Consider the following 16,210-nt stretch of genomic DNA (forward strand, 5'->3'; position numbering starts at 1 on the left):
AACATGATTTCAGAACCAAGTGGGACAACATTTCCTCAAGCATCCAAGTCTCCAGTTCTCTAAAGTGATTTAAACATTAAGGAGGATTTTCAGTGAAGGAGATCAAGGAGACAAAATTTTTAAAAGTCCAAGTCACTTTCCAAAATGGGACTTTCTCCCCAAGTCACTGAACTGATAGCACCTTCCAACACACCTGTGCTGTTTTGTCTGAGCTACTTCCTTGAGTGGAACTAGTATAGCTGTGACTGTGGAGCACTGTGGGTGAGCTATGCAGACAGTGCTATGTGGTTTCTGAAGTTTGGGAGGCAGCCTGCATGGAGGAGCACAATATCTCTAAGGGTGGTAAGCTGGTAGTATGCATTCTCATTAAGTCTGTAGTATGTATTCTCTTATACCCTTTTGGAAATTTTACTCAAGGGCTGAGAGCATTTTACAATATGAACCTTAATTAAAAACAGTAAATGCTTAGCTAGTGACTAAAAAGTCACAAATCACATTGCTGTACTGCTAATTTCTATGTCTGTTACCTAACTATAACTTACTGTTGTCTTTTAACAAGGCAATTTTCTAAAGGAAAATATTAACTCATAAAGGAAGTAAATAGGATTTCCTAGATGCATAAAACCTTAATACATAAAACCTTAAGAAGATAGCACAATTGCTACTTTCAGGGCTTGAAAACTCTATTTTGTCCTTTGCCATAGGTAAATGAAATTATTGATTGATCCAGTGCAGAGTTTTAGGTTAGCAAATACACAATGGTTTGGTATAGTGGCATCTTTCCGATTAGTGCTACCTGGATTTTTGAGGCTGGTTGTTCTGAAATCACTAGGTCCTATTGTTCAATGCTCTGTTAGCATGGCAGAGTGTTCAGAGGTGATCAGTCCCATCAAATACCTGTCAAAAAGGTTGAAAAAGGTTTTCTGCCCTGTGCTAAAGGAGAAGGTTAAACAAACATCCTGCTGGTTCTGCTTAGGATGGTAACAAATGTAAATCTGGAGAGGAAAAAGGAAATGTCCCCTCCCAAACAGGAAGGGGGAGGCATATGGAATAGCAGGGTTAAATTTTGCCTTAAATAGTCTTTTCATTTTAATGTAAGGCCTCAATTTTTCCCTACACAGTTCAACTAATTTTAATAAGGCTTGATGGCATGTTAGCGAAGAGTTCAGATGTAAAAGCTAAGGCTCCTCTTCTCCACTGCCTTGTACCTTGTGTTGTCATCTATATTTCTGCCAAATTGGTGTCAACTGTAGCCTGGTTTGGCAGCATTTTACATCCACTGTGTTCTCGCTTTAGCTGACTATACAAGGTGCAAGGCAGTGGAGAAGCAGCTCCTGATATTTTTAATTGGCATTGAATTTAAATCATCATCAATTATTCCATGTTGGATGCATCTGTATTCCTTAGCACTGCTGTGCATATAATTCAAGAGCCCTTGCAAAAACCCATCCATGGTATCTGTCTTGGCTAGTAGGATTAAGCCCTTATGGCTGGTAGGTGGCTGAGACCTTACCATATGCTGCTGGTAGACAGCAGCAAAGCTTTACCCTGTGACAAGCATACTAAAAGCAATCTGTTAGGGTTTATATATATATATAAAATATACCCGCATGTGGTTAATTGGTATTCATATTACTGAACAAACTTGTAAATAATATGATTCTCCCAGGAATCACATCAGTTGCACTGTGGGTAAGTTTAGATTTCGAAGTTGCCACGGTGCCTCACTCTGTGTTGACGGAATTGAACAGCATTAACCTTTTCACTTGCACTAACAAAGACAAGTTAAGACAAGATGTGGTATGATGGCTGCACATCTATGTATTGTTTTTGCCCAGGGCCCTCTACAATTACCCAGCACTTCAGAGCTAATATTGGGGACATGTTTAGTATTTTTTTCCTCCTTGCAACACTTCTACAAAACAATAGCCTCATTATTTGATAAAAAAAAAAACCCAGTTACATAATAAATATATATCCTTTAAAAAAATAAGGTTTTATAAAAATATATTCCAAGCAATTATGAAGAGACCTAGCAATGAGGAAAACATGTAGCACTGCACTTAGCGCACTGCAGTTCAGTTAACATCTTTTCCATGTGAACTATCATCTTGGCTTTCTAAAGTTAGCTATGTTGCATGTAATCCTGTATTTATGGGACTGAAATAATATGTTATTTTATGAATACCAGAGACTACAAAATATATGAACAAATTCTGCTCAGTGATACATAGGCTGCATAGTCTGTAAGAGTATTTGTAATGTTGTCATTACAGAGACTCATGTGAACATCCAGCCTAAGCTATGGCAGGGTAGAACTCACTGAAGACTGCAAACCTGCCTTAGAGGTCCTGTGCTATCCTAAGCTCCTTGCTCAGAAGCATGGGTTTACCGGCTAGGTTGGATACTGCTATTTTGAAGGTATACATACTCTGGCCATCTCCTGTATTTCAATGACTATATTTTTTTCTTTTTGTCTTAAAGGACCAAATCACTGTTAGGGCTCTACTGTACTGAAGATAAAAGAGAAGTGGAGAGGAAGCAGAATACAGAGAGGTGAAGTGATTTGCTCAAGGTCACATAGAAGGTAAGTTGCAGAGCTAGAAATATAGATCACCCCCCCATCTGCTGACTACTATCTGTTGTTCACTGTACCACGTTGCATTTTAAAAACTAGCTCAATGGACTGATGTTGGAGATATGAAGCTTTTCATATCTATATTCCTTGTTCAGATCTGACTCAATCAGCCTGTGTGAAAATAGAAATCTCCATCTTGTTTCCAGAAGACCATAGTCCATATTACTGGAGCAATAGCACCTTGTTTCTGGCTATCTCAGGCAATTAGGCATGAAGTAGTGGGTACTATTATTATTTTGTTCTTATTATCTCTTCTCATGAACAATCATATTAACTCTGTGTATGTTCCTCTAAGTAAGGACTAAGACACAGGGTAGGGCAATTCTGTTCTAGAACCAACAGTTTAACACCTTTTGTAAGCACTGGTCTAGTGTGCCAGGGGTGGCTGGTGGGAGAGCTGCAAGGAGCACCATCTTTGTTAACATAGTGCAGCCCCGGCCCCTTCCTTTCCATCTGCCCCGAGGCATGTGTGCCAAGCAAAGTGCCTTTGCATGCCACACTGACACCCGGGCCAGGGTTTGTCTATCCCTGCTTTAAACAGAGGCATGGATTAAACATTGTGAATTCCTATTCTCTACTGTAATTCACTACCACACAGCTGTCATTTTAAAATCCATAGACATTTCAGTAACATGACAGTGATAAAAGGAACAAGAAGAAAAAGTTGCACCAGAAGCAGTAAAGATAAACATAAAGTACAGCCCTGTGTGCCCATGCTTGTTTCCTTGTGCAGCCAATTTGTTCATTTTCTAGTCATATTAGAACGTAAACTTGTATTGGAGGCTGGCTATGGTATGTGATGTAGACCATATTGATGCAATCTTAAAACTATAATGAGAATACATTACACCTATGCTATTTCTATTTGCCATGCCAATTCTGTGAATTCTCTGATAGGATGTTGTGCCTTTTGGAACTATTCTATATTAAGCATTTTGACTGACTTGTGATTTCTTCTCTTACAAGCTGATGGGGCTCTCCACTAGGCATAAACAGATATGGGACTAGATATAGTCATAAGCTCAAAAGCACAGTTAAACAGCATGTTACTGCCCTAAACTGCTGTGCCACTATTTTTCTTTTTACTGTTTCAGAAGTGCCACAAAATAAAACAATGTAGTTTAGTAGTATAGTTAAATGGAAAGCCAGGTTGAATTCTGAACAGACCAGTTTCTGCCGTCAGGTACACTGCTGCAAATATTGAACAGCTCTGCTTATTTCAACATTTACCTTGGGATAATGGTTCAGAATCAAGCCCCTTCTCTTCTTCTGTCACTTTGACACAGGAATAGGGAATATCCTGGAAGTGACAAAAGTCAGGCTTGCATTACTGAGCACAGATGTCATCCCACCAAAGAGGACTATTGTTAGTGGAACTCTGCAGGATGCTGAATTTGGCCCACTCAGCAGATGATGGCATTAGTGCTGTCATGGATCCTATCTAATTAAAGGTAGAATAATTTAATCAAGAGGAATGAAGAAGACCTTCATAAAAATACCAGTTTAAACTGATTTTGACATTTTGCTGCCAGTGCCTCTAGCTGTGACCAGTGCAAAAGCCTCAGTCCTGCAGCTGACGTTGTTTGGGCAGGCTTCTTGGCCCACAAGGGAGGTCACTAAAGTTGGTTACAGAACTGGGGTCTTAGATGCTTCCTTCCTTGGAAATCTACAATTCTACCAAAATGGGTAGCATGAGGTAGCAAGAGTTCAAGAGTGGAAAAACCCAACATTGCAGGTACATGTGGTAAAACAATAAAATAAAAAAGCAATGGTAGTTTTGATGCTGTTGCTTAATTTTTCTTCCTTGAATATGCCAACTTTTGGACTGAAACCAAGCTGCATTGGCTAGTAGGCAAGGAAGACGCACTGAGCGTATCTATCTACAGGCATGCTAAGGTAATAAGCATTTAGATGTCATTCATCCTCTCACTGCCTTGACTTTTAAAAAGGATATTCTCAAATAATTTGACACTTCTGCTCCTTCCTAATAATAATCATTGTACAATGAATCCTCTTTAATGAGACTCTGCAGTGGACAAGATATTATTTCCATTGACCTCTGTATTTCTGGGCAATTTTGATAAAATGCAGCTTGTTGAAGGTTCTGGCAGCTAGTTGATTCGGCTGGCAGAATGTAAGATGGATAGCAGGGAAGGGCGAAGGTGGGGTGGGAGGAATGAAATTTGGAGCTTTTGTTGGGGAATGTGGAGGGAAAAAGCTTAGAAGTAGAGCTAAAATGGCAGCTGAACCTGAAGGGTGGCCTGGGAGAAGCTGTAGAAACTTGAGCAGCAATGAGTAAGAGAAGCAGATTAGATTGTGGCTGGCATATTTGCAAGAACAAATGGTAAGAACAGCAGTCAAAGCCCACCACTATAGTTGGGATAGAGGGATTAATTGGCTATTTGATTAGAAGAGACGACCATTAAAAAAAATCTGCAAAGACTTTAGGTCATATCAAATCTAGCAAAATGTAAAAACAGAATTATGAAAGGACCTTCAACATCAGGCTTTGGAACATAAAACATCCATTGAAAAAGCTGTGGGGCTAAGGAAGAAATGTTGAATGACACGTTATTCTGTCTTTGCCCACTGTTAGTTTCTTGCATCTTCCTTTGAAACATCTGATACTGACTACTGAGAAGACTGGAGAGTGTATTAAGTAGATTGCCTATCTGATCTGGCATAGCAATGTGTATATCTGTAATAAAAATGTTATTCATTTTCATTTTATCTTTCCTACTCAAATGTTTGGTAACTTTTTATATAAAAAGACCAGGATTTAGAACTTCTCACCTGTTTAACATGGGGTTAAAAGCCACTTAATCCCATGTTACCATGTCCCAGTAATGAAAATTATGCTAATAGCATCCTGATTAAGTGAAACATCATTCAGGCTAAATTGGCTTCCTGGGAGATATCCCCATAAAGTAGCCATCATGATTAAGAATGCCCCAATTAAGTAAAGTACACTATGTTGATTATTTAAGTACCCAGAAATTTCTGCCAGATCTCTTTTCTTTTATACCACTGATTGTTCTGCATGTTTGCAGGCTGTTGTGCAGGGCATTTAGCTGTGAAGTGTAAACAAGTTGATTATCTTTTAGCAGCTTTTACCTGCAGTTCCCCATTATATCTAAGAATGGAATATATCCTGAAAGACTCTTCTTGAACCCTGTGCTGCTCACCTGTCATTTTAAGACGGGAGTGGGCAAAACATGGTCTGTGGGGTGGATCTGGCCAACTGGGCCATTCTATGTGGCCCATGGAGCCCCTCCAAAAAATAATTATTACCAGCCTGTGGCCATGGTGTCTGAAGGTCTCACTGGCCTAGGAGCAGGGACAGGGTCTAGAAAGACCAAAGGTCACAGCCACAGACTGAGGGGCCAAGGAGCCCATAGCCCAGAAGTGGTAAGGACTGGGACTGGGAGCCCAGAGCCCAGGAGAGGGTGTGTGACATCAGGAGTATTGCCTGCGAGGCATGGGAGTGGGTATTGAGGATGAAACCTATAATTAGACTTACTCTAGTACACTTAGGCAACCTCCCTCCTAATAAAACAATGACATCCAAAGCATGACAGGCAAGTGAGGAGGGGAGGTCACCCTAGAGTTGCAGCTGGGCAGGAATTGCATGGCCACTGGGAGGTGTCATAGCCACCCCTGGGGCAAGAACCTGCTAGAAACCTCTACTCCCCTATAGTTTGAGACCATGCAACCATTTCTTTTGCCATTAGTCATTCCATAACATCTTGCTGGCAGCTTCAGCAATTACTCACATGGAAAAGTAATGGAATGAAGGTATTTAATGTATTTTTAGCTGTCTCTTAATGGAATTTAGCAGCTGGAAAAGGAGCAGAGTCATTGCCATGTGATTAGCCAGCTCTTCACAGATCACAGTTTGAGAAACATTGACCTATCCCGCTACTGCTACTGATGCAGTGATCACTAAGATTGCACTAATGATTGCAGAGGTGTTGTATTGACATTGTTCAAGTTCAGGCAAGGGACTTGGACTAAGCATCCCTGGTTGTGTTCCTGGTTTGTTTAAAGGAACAAATGATGTCAGTGGCAACGATGCACAATTTTTCTGGATACATTTTTCAAAAATATTTATGCAACTGAGGATCCTAAGAGTCATACTGAGAAGTGATTAAGGCTGTTATGCCCAAGTAGATTGGCGTCCCATTTTCTGAAGAGGTTTAGGTATTGACTGTCAATGAGATTTAGCTTCCTAAGTGTCTAAATCCCTTTTGAAACTATGACTTAAAGGTGAAGTTATAGGTTACACTTAGACCATTCTAAGGGCACTTAAAACATGAGCGCCTGCAGGTGAAATCTCATTAGCTCATGCTAAGTGCCCTCTGAATGTCTCAAAGTTACACCACTTCAGGTGAGGATAGGCTGTGCTACCTAGCTCATGTTAGGGTAATTTCAGTCTAGGCCACAGAAATGAAATTAACACACTGAAGTCTTTCAGTATCCCAGGAACCTTCCCTTCCAGCCCCCTTTCCTGTAAGGCAGAGAGAGACTCTAGGGGCACGTCCAGACGAGTGCAGTTATGTGGTGCTACAAACATGTTTCCAGCACCACATACTGCACAGTCTGGTGTTCTCTGCACTTCAAGGGTGCACTGCACATGTGTGCACTGCTCCATTTTTTTCCTGCAGGTTTTTTTGATCCTTGGATATCCGGGGTAAAAAAAAAAAGAAAACCCGGGGAAAAAAATGGAGTAGCACACACTCAGGCACCATGTACAGCGGAGCTGGGCCACTTGGAGCCACAGGCTACTGGCCAGACTCTGCCTAACAGAATCACAGTGGCTCCAGACCTGGGAGGCCCCCAGGACTCCAGGTAAGGCTTCTGGGGCCAGCACAGTGCTGGCTTCAGCCTCCCGTACCATCCCTGGGGTAACTTGCCATGTGCCAAAGCATGCATGGCACGGGTGTTTCCCAGGGACAAGTAGCTGTGGTGCAAGGTGCGCTGCTGCTACTTGTCCCCAGACAACCAAACATCCACACACGTCTGGACGTGTCCTAGATGTTCCATCTTCTAGCCATGCCTCTGCTTACTGTCTAGTGGCAAGTGAGGGCAAGAAACAGTATTAACTCTTAATGTACAGCTGCTGATAACATATTGTAACTTCAACCACTTAACATTCCATAGATTCAGTATGGTCTAAGTGTAATCTGTAAATCCCCCCCTTAAGGCTGCTGAGTCACTTGTATGCTGCTGTAAATATGATCTTCTGTGACTCTGTTTCACCATTAGTAGAATAGTGATAACAATACCTGACTACTTCTAGATGCAAGGAGTTTTGAATCACCTATATTTGTCAAGCTCTTTGAGATCTGCTATGTAATAAGCACAAATAAATGCTTTATAATTAATTTGTTATTTATTATTCAATTGCTGTTTTATTGGATTCAATGGGAAAGCTTAAATAAGTCATAGAATTGTCAAGTATGATGGGGAAGCCAGAGATCCTCATTTTGCCCACCATGCTTCTGGCAAAAGAAAAAAAAAAAGACCTGAGGGAAATTCCTAAATGAAAAATATAAACAAAACCCTGAAGCTACTCAGGTCCTTAACAGATTATTTTTTTTGAAAATAGGTCCTTTTTAAAAACAAATGAAATACATTCTTGCCCTCATTTTTTCCCTGGTTTTGGTGGCAGGTGCCCCAGGCATCCGAATGTGGGTAGTCAATCCTTTCCTCTATTGATCCTGACAAGGACACGTGCTAAGGAGCCTTCTCCTCCCTGAGGCAGTGACTAACTACAGATTTAACGGGTCCAAGCGAGGAGGAAGAAGAGAGGTTCTAAAGCTTGTCATTCATTCTGGGCTCATCATTTTGCCCTTTTAATTTCAACCTTCTCCCTGTCTATATCAGATCATCAAGGTGTATTATAGCCAGGAGGCAGACTCCCAGCATCTCTGCAGAGCCCTTCCAGGGTTGGCAGATGCAGAGGATTTAATGAACTTCTCCTCAGCAAATGGGAAGTAGCTGTAAGAGTGAGTAGTGCTATTTACAGGCCACTATATCCTCTGAGCAGGGATGGGGACAAGACCAAAAGGGATGAAGTTTCGGTGAGACCCGCATTTTTTAAATTCTAGTTGCCATTGGAATGGGTATATGAAAGATGAAGACCTGGACCCTGTTTTTAGGTTTTGCCCACAATAAGAAATGTGCTCTCTTGCTCTTCTTCCCTTTCTCTCAGTTTTCAGTGTTATTCCAAACCTACCTACAGTTTTTGAATGCAGGGCAAATTGGATTCTTCCATGCTTAGACTTCTCTTTAGCCACACAAGTTCTTTTCCCCTGAATTATTAAATATGGTACATTTCATCAAATGTTTTGATCAAATGCCAGAAGTACAGCAAACTGGCACTAGAACTTGTCTCCCATATATTGGTGCATTAAAGTAGACTTTTGTGGTTCAACTCTACTATAGATTATGTGTGTGGTTATATTTTATTAAATACTCCATGTTTACAGCTTATAGAAACTTTCAACCAAAAAGATCCTGAAACACTTCCCAATCTAATATTCAGAATATAAAAATACATTGTCTCTCCTTATTTGTTTGGAACACAGAAATTCCTTAATAATGAATTAAATGCATCTCCATTATGGAGCCTGCTGCTGTTGTGTGTTATGCTCTAAGAGAAGCCAAATAACCACTGCTTAAAAACAAAGAAGCAAAATGGCTACCAGTTAAGAACTCCTAGGGGGTTTTCATCTAATGTGTGTAGAATGTAGATGCTAAGATTAAATTTTAGGGGTAGGTTTTGATTTTGTGAAATCATGCCTCAAATTAGTATAAAAGATTGTTCCAGTCTCCTCAATGTCAGACTTTACTACTTTTGTGGTCCTGAGAGAACTCACTTAAAGGGACTGAACTTGTGAACGCCATGAGCTTGCAACTCTTGCCGAGGTCTTTAGGAGTTGTCTGTTCAGCATGTCTCAGAACGTGGTCCATATGCCTCCATTTTTCCATCTAGGGGTAATGTTCATCTACTTCACAGGGATCTTTTAAGAGTAAACTGATTATTATTTGTTTAGTCAGTGTTTATAAAGCACTTTGATGATAAAAAGCTCTATTATCAGTATTATAAAATATTTTAAGTGCTATTTGCTACATTACAGTTCCTTAGCAATTACTTTTTTTTTTCTTTTAAGATTCTTACGTGATATGATTAATTGATACTGTTTACAGTAGAACCTTATTCTATCTCTGGATAAATAGCATACTGTAAAAGTCCAGGGAAAGGCATTGATAGATCTGGAATGTTATCCACAATGTACTTATATGATACTTTTGCAAACTGCCTTCATCTGGCTAGTAAGAATTTGTCAAGGCATTTACCTGTTGGGAAACTCAACATGATTTCTTGAGGGTGCAATCTGGGTCTGAGTTATGTGATCTCCTCTCCTACTCTTTTAAGTATTCGTACATCAATGTCTCTGCCATTGTAATTCTTTTTGGCCTCCTCTTTATTCAGCAGCAGCTGTACAAAACAAATGTATGTTGTACTTGGAGAATACTGTATATCGTATGCATTTATCCACCCAATGAAAAGAACACTTTCAGTGCCCAGAGGCAGAAATGTCTACTTGGGGAAAACTAGTGATAGGCTGTGCCTTATGTTGTACAATGTGGTATAAGGGCATAGAAGCAATGGGATGAAAAAAGCAAAGGAAAATTTACATAAATATTAGAAAAAATATGTCTTAATAGTCTTAAAAACAGTGTGAAACAGGTTCCCAAGGAACATGATGGAAATCCCATTGCTTGTGTCAGCTAAAACATATTTTTTAGCACTAGTTTGGGCACTGTAAGAATCCTGCACTAGTTTGGATGACCTAACAACTCTCCACCATCTGTAATATTTGTTTTTGAATTTCATAGTTCTTAATTGGTATGCTGTTATGTCCCTACTTAGAGGACTGAAATATTTTTCTTTGCTCAACATACTCCCTTACCTTGCAAAGATAACAGAAGTGGGGATCCTCAAGATGCTAAATAGAGGATTTAAGTACGAACTTTCTCATTTCTCCCCAACCCTACCACTACAGCAGGTGTGAGGTCAAGTACCTGCTAGGCAGCATTCCTCTCCAGAATACTTAGACCAGGCTAGGCCTCAAGGAGATGTTAGGCAGAACAGACATGGCTTAGTTAGTATTGGATACAAGTGTGTGGTAGCGTGTGCTACAGGTTCCTATCTGTAGCCAGTAGTCACAATAAAAGCTTGCCTTCATTTTATTAAAGAGCTTTGTTTCCTCTATATCTGGAATTGCAATAAAGGAGATATTGACAGAAAAGGGGGTACAAACTCAGTTCCTTGCACTGCATTGTGTGTTTGAGCAGTCCCAGAGGGGAGGTAACTGTCCTTAGCCTAATTTAGGTTTCATTTCTACAAAACCCTTGAAAAACTATAGCATGACAGTTTTTTGAAATACAAAGAGGCATTGAGGATAATCGGTGATGCATCACAGAAAGGCCCATTTGTTTCCATTTAACAGGGAAAAGGTTAGGATAGTACATCATCTTGCTGCTTCCATTCTCTGCATTTAAGAAACTGTCTATCCCACAACTAGTTGAGAAGTGAATTTGTATATGTTGAAACTTGACTAGGACTGTCAGTAAAAGAGGTCCTGGTTTTCCTGTTACTGAAAACAGATGCTACAACAGCAACAATAAACATATTGTCTGTTTTTTTGTTTTTTTTTTAAATCTTTGAACCTAAATATGAATACCTGAGATTTTTCCTGGTACACTCTCCTCTCTGTTCTCACGGGTGGCTTTTATTTGATGTTCTAATTTTCTGTTATGTCTCCTATCTGCATCCAGCCATCTTAATTAGGTTGGTCATAAAAAACTTTTAATTGTATTATGGCCTTTTTCTGCTCTCCCTGAAATTAATGGTTGCTGACTTCTTCAGCAACAAGATCAGAATCAGGCCTCTGGCTGATTTGTCTTCAGCCTGGGATGGTAGGGAGGGGCTTCAACCAAAATTCCTAATTTCAGTGCACCAGAAAGTTTGATTCAGTCTCTGCTGGCTGGGCTCATTTTTCTGTGGCAGACGTCTTTCGATGAAGGTTGTGCTCTCTGGGCCAGCATTCTTGCATACTGTGCTCCTGCTCTAAAACAAAGTCTGCTTCTTCCATATCACGTCTAGTTAGTAAGCTGTCTATCAGGACCCTGCAAACTTTGCTGACAATTACTAGTTTTCCTATCTTTGCCATTTCTTCCACTCCTATCTACTTGCAGATGTGTCCTTTTGGGACCTTTCTATTATTTCTTAATTGCAAGTGGAAAGTACGAATGTGTGGTATTAGCACACCTTCAAGGACTCCTGAACACTGACTTGTACATACAGTCCATTTGTGGCCTTGGGAAAGGCACTTCATCTAACTTCCTCAGCTTCCACATCTAAAAAAATGGAGGGCACAGTATATACCTACATCTCTGGGGCAATGTTAAGGCTTAATGAGCTGACACCTGTTTGGTACTATGAAGACAAACAAGTTCAAATACAAGCCTGCTGTTAGATAATTATAAACTGTTGGGTTTAGTAGTCTAAAGTGTTAACTTAGCCTCTGTGGTCAGTTCTGACCACTTTACTGGGTGGGAAATATTATGAGTTACAAATGGTGAGGTAGAAAACTATTAACTTCTTTTTGTTATTAATCATTTTGTTATTTATTGCCGTTTACTTTGTAATTATTGCTTGGGAAAAGAAATCTGTCATTGCTGTGTGCCAGCTCTAACTGCAGCTGCAGATTTAGAGACAAAATTCAGGCTTCAGCCTTTCCCTGGGGCTGATGGACTTCTCCTTTCAAAGTAGGACACTTCTATCTGATGGCATTAACCATAAAATCCCCCATTTCAAGTCTATGATATCCTGAAGGACAACGGCTCATTTCATTTCTTATCAAGAAATCGGGCAGATCAGTCATATTTCCCGAATCAAATGACATTTTCAGAAAATTCATTTGAACCAAAAATGAGGTTTCCTCTCCACAGACTCCAATTAGTTTAAAAGTGGTTTTCTGATGAAAATTCTTGAAATAACTGAGCTGTATAAAGAAAAAATCCATATCTATATATGTATGTATATAGATATATGTACACACACACTTGATGCAAAAGCTACAGCCAGAGTACCCTATCAAGCAGTATAAATCTTTAATTTTGGTGATCAGCATTAATAGGGGAATACTTTAAGATCTTTCCTTGCTTCCTTTTATTTTTCTCCCTCTCATCCCATCTCTCTAGCTATTCCAATGGGAATGCACATACTCATTTGCTCCCTAAGTACACAAAATTAGCTGCTTATCTGTTGATCTTCTTACATGATCCTTTAAAAATCCTTTCTCTGTATGTGTGTCCAAGGCTGCTTTTGCCTTCGGAGGAAGTCCAGGCAAGCCAATCCTCAACCTTCCCCTTACCTGCTCACAGGGGGCCTGGGCCTAATTAAATTGCTCTCAAAGACAAGAAGGGATGAATTTCCTTCTTCCAAGCTCCCTTGTCACCCATTTATCTCAGCTGAGATTCATTCATTCCTTTTTACTTATGTTAAAAAAGATAAAATGAGAGGGAGGAGGTTGGATTGGGGCACAGGGGGAAGTAAGAGGAGGCAAGGGAGGAAGATGGGGGAAGTAATGAAAATAGCCCCCTAATCTGGTTATACCGCATAGGTGTAAAATTCAAGGAATGAACACAGGAAAGAAAAAAGAGTGGGTGAGTGAGACAGAGTGAGAAGGGAAAAGTACTGAAGGAGGGTTTGGATTTCTCCAGGTGATTGGGGCATTTGAAGAAAATTATTATTTTTTAACACTTATATTGGAGAAAAGTATCCATCTGTCTGTCTGTGTATTGTAAACCTCATTGCTTCTGCTTTCTTTCTTTCCCCCCTTCTTTGTCCCCCGCCTCTTCTTTTTTCCCTTTCCCTTCCTCAGATTAATGAGGGAGGCCTGGGAAATTAAGATGAGCCCTGCCTGTTAATGCAGCGTTGCCTGAGAGGGGCGGAGGGGAAGAGGCGGCCACTTTGGCTCGACTGCTATCGATTGCACTGGGAGGGTCACAGGGGAGACATCGCTGCTGCTTCACATCTGAAGGAACAGGGAGGTGGGGGCTGTGGTAGAGGCTGGGGGCGGGGAGGGGCAAGTGTCAGATGTACGAAACGAGAAGGTCCCCTTTGCAAGCTGAAGCCCAGTGAAGGCCCAGGAATAGCCAAGCAATTAGCCTTTGAAGGTCATCTAAAGTTGTGGGGGGTTTTTTTGTTTGTTTTTTCCCCCTTTCCCTCCCCACCCCTTTCTTTTCAGCTCAGTATCCTCCTCCTCCTCTTCCATCACCCAAACCCCAAACACAGAGGAATCTGTTCAATTAAATCTCTCTCAGCTCCAGCTGGCTCTTGAGTGAAAGGTCAGTGGAGTCCGGGAGGGAGAGAAACACACAAGGAGGAGCTGGAGCTATTGCTGCTACCACTGCCTCTTCTGTCTTTCTGTTCCCTCCACCCCTCCTTCTCCTCACCTCCCCTCTTTAATGATACCCAATGGTCAATCACTCCCCAGCAGAGAGAGAGATGCCCTGAAGCATCATTGTGGTCGGGAGCGATCGATCAGGTTTTTAAAAAAAGATGATAATGATAACCCGTGGACATAATGTCAGTGAGTTTGCGGTGTCTCTTGGAGGCCGCTCTCACTCTGTCTGCCAGGGCCAGTGAGAAGGTTGGAGGGGCCCGAGAAAGACTTTTCCCCCCACTGAGCCCACTTAGCCCTGCTTTAAAGACAGCTAATTAGACCAGGGTTGCTCTGTCTGTTTACACTGGTGGTGTGGTGTGGGGGGGAGGGACTTACACCAATGGTAAACAGGACTAAAGCAGGCTTTGTTTTAAAAGAGGCTTCAAGTTAACTGAAGGTAACCATATAGAGATATAGATATAAATAATACATATATACACATAACACACTGCACAGCCCAGACAGGCCCTTATAAGAATGCTATATAGTATTCTAAAGCAATCATCATAATTACTACTTTTTACAGGATGTGTTGTTCTGGTACATTACTTTAAAATCCATTAGTACTTACTTCATAAGGATATTCAGGTAGGTGCTTACTGCTGCTTATGTCTTAGGATGAAGAAAATCTCCCTAAGGTTTTCCTGACACTTGACTTGGTAGCTAAGTGCTGATAGATACATATCAACTCTTTAATTCTGTTAGCATACTTCTGAATAGGTTGTCAAAATGAGTAAATACTTTTATTAAAGGAAAATAGAACCTCAACTTTCCTAAATCTATTAACCTGCATGGCCTAAGCAGAGACTTCTAATTTCTCATGGATATGTAGTATGCGTGTGTTAGAAGTTGAAACAGTGTATTATCAAAAAGATTTAATATTTCTGCAGTCTGAACCTCTCTCTACTCCACCATGCACTTAAAAAAAAAAAAATTAAAATCTCCAGACCATCTCCCTCCAACCCCCTTCTTTCAAGAAGTTGTAGGATAGATAACCCAATTCAAATAATTTTCCATCCCCGAACAAATTTTTTGTTGTCACATTATTTTCTGCATCATTTGATGAACAAAACTACATTTTCCTCTGCACCTATTAAACTATTTGATGATGCCTTTTATTTTGCACTATAATTGGGAAAGCAATCATGTGATAAAATGTAAGTTTGTTTTGAAATAAAATAAGCGACGTTGAAAACATCCAGATTATATTGTCCAAGAAAGTTTCCCAGACATCATATCCATTGAGAGAGAGAGAAATTATATTATTATTTCTTAAATTTTGCACATATAGGAAAAAGTGTTGAGTATTGGAATATACTTGCAACAGACATAATGATAATATTGCATTATTCTGCCATTACCTGCTTGCTTATGATATTAAAAAGGTGGGTAGCGAGTGTTAAAAATGGCTATGATCTTAAATTGTGTTTTTTCTTGTTTTCTTTCTTTGGACAGCTGGTTTGTGTATATGAATTTGGAACACTTGTATGATTGAGCCAGTAAAAGGAAAAGCTGCCAGACATATGTATTAACATGCACTAGCAGGATTGAAAACTTGGGGCTAGCTTTAAGGGAAACACGGAAAATAATATGTGATGCCATTTGGTATTTTGCTGTGAAGAATCACAAAACACCCACTTGGATTTTCTTAATAAAACAGTCTACTTTTAATTAAAACACAGAATTCCACAGAAGGAGCTAAAAAGCAGCCTGACCATTTTGAAAGCTAATGTACTTCTTTAGCAGCTCTCTCTGACTCCAGGTTTATTAAGTAAAGAGGGTTTTAGAACAATGGTTGCAACAGTTTGTTGTATTTTATTGGTAACACACTTGTATATCAAATAGAAATTCAGGCACACATCTTTACTTGAGTTTAGACCATAGATAGAACTCATTATACTTCATGAAATCAAATACAGTGCAAAGTGCATTCTAGCATAAACAGATAGATTTAATTGCTGGTAAAAGTTTTATAATATAACATTTTTACAGAGACAAAAGGCTCTCTTGTGACCAGGAATAAGTTAGCTGTGAATAACAGTGCTGTACA

The 16,210-nt window shown here is 40.1% G+C and overlaps 1 long non-coding RNA gene across 1 annotated transcript in view; it reads left to right on the forward strand.

Moving 5' to 3' along the window:
• Positions 1-2,487: 2,487 nt before the first annotated feature.
• LOC109283601 (uncharacterized) overlaps positions 2,488-16,210 on the forward strand; it is a 35,669-nt gene continuing 21,946 nt past the window's right edge. Inside the window, exon 1 of the long non-coding RNA XR_002090833.2 lies at positions 2,488-2,587. This is a non-coding gene — a long non-coding RNA (uncharacterized LOC109283601). The remainder of the gene's footprint in view (positions 2,588-16,210) is intronic.

This window comes from Alligator mississippiensis, chromosome 4, assembly GCF_030867095.1.
Source record: "Alligator mississippiensis isolate rAllMis1 chromosome 4, rAllMis1, whole genome shotgun sequence".
Taxonomy (NCBI): domain Eukaryota; kingdom Metazoa; phylum Chordata; order Crocodylia; family Alligatoridae; genus Alligator; species Alligator mississippiensis.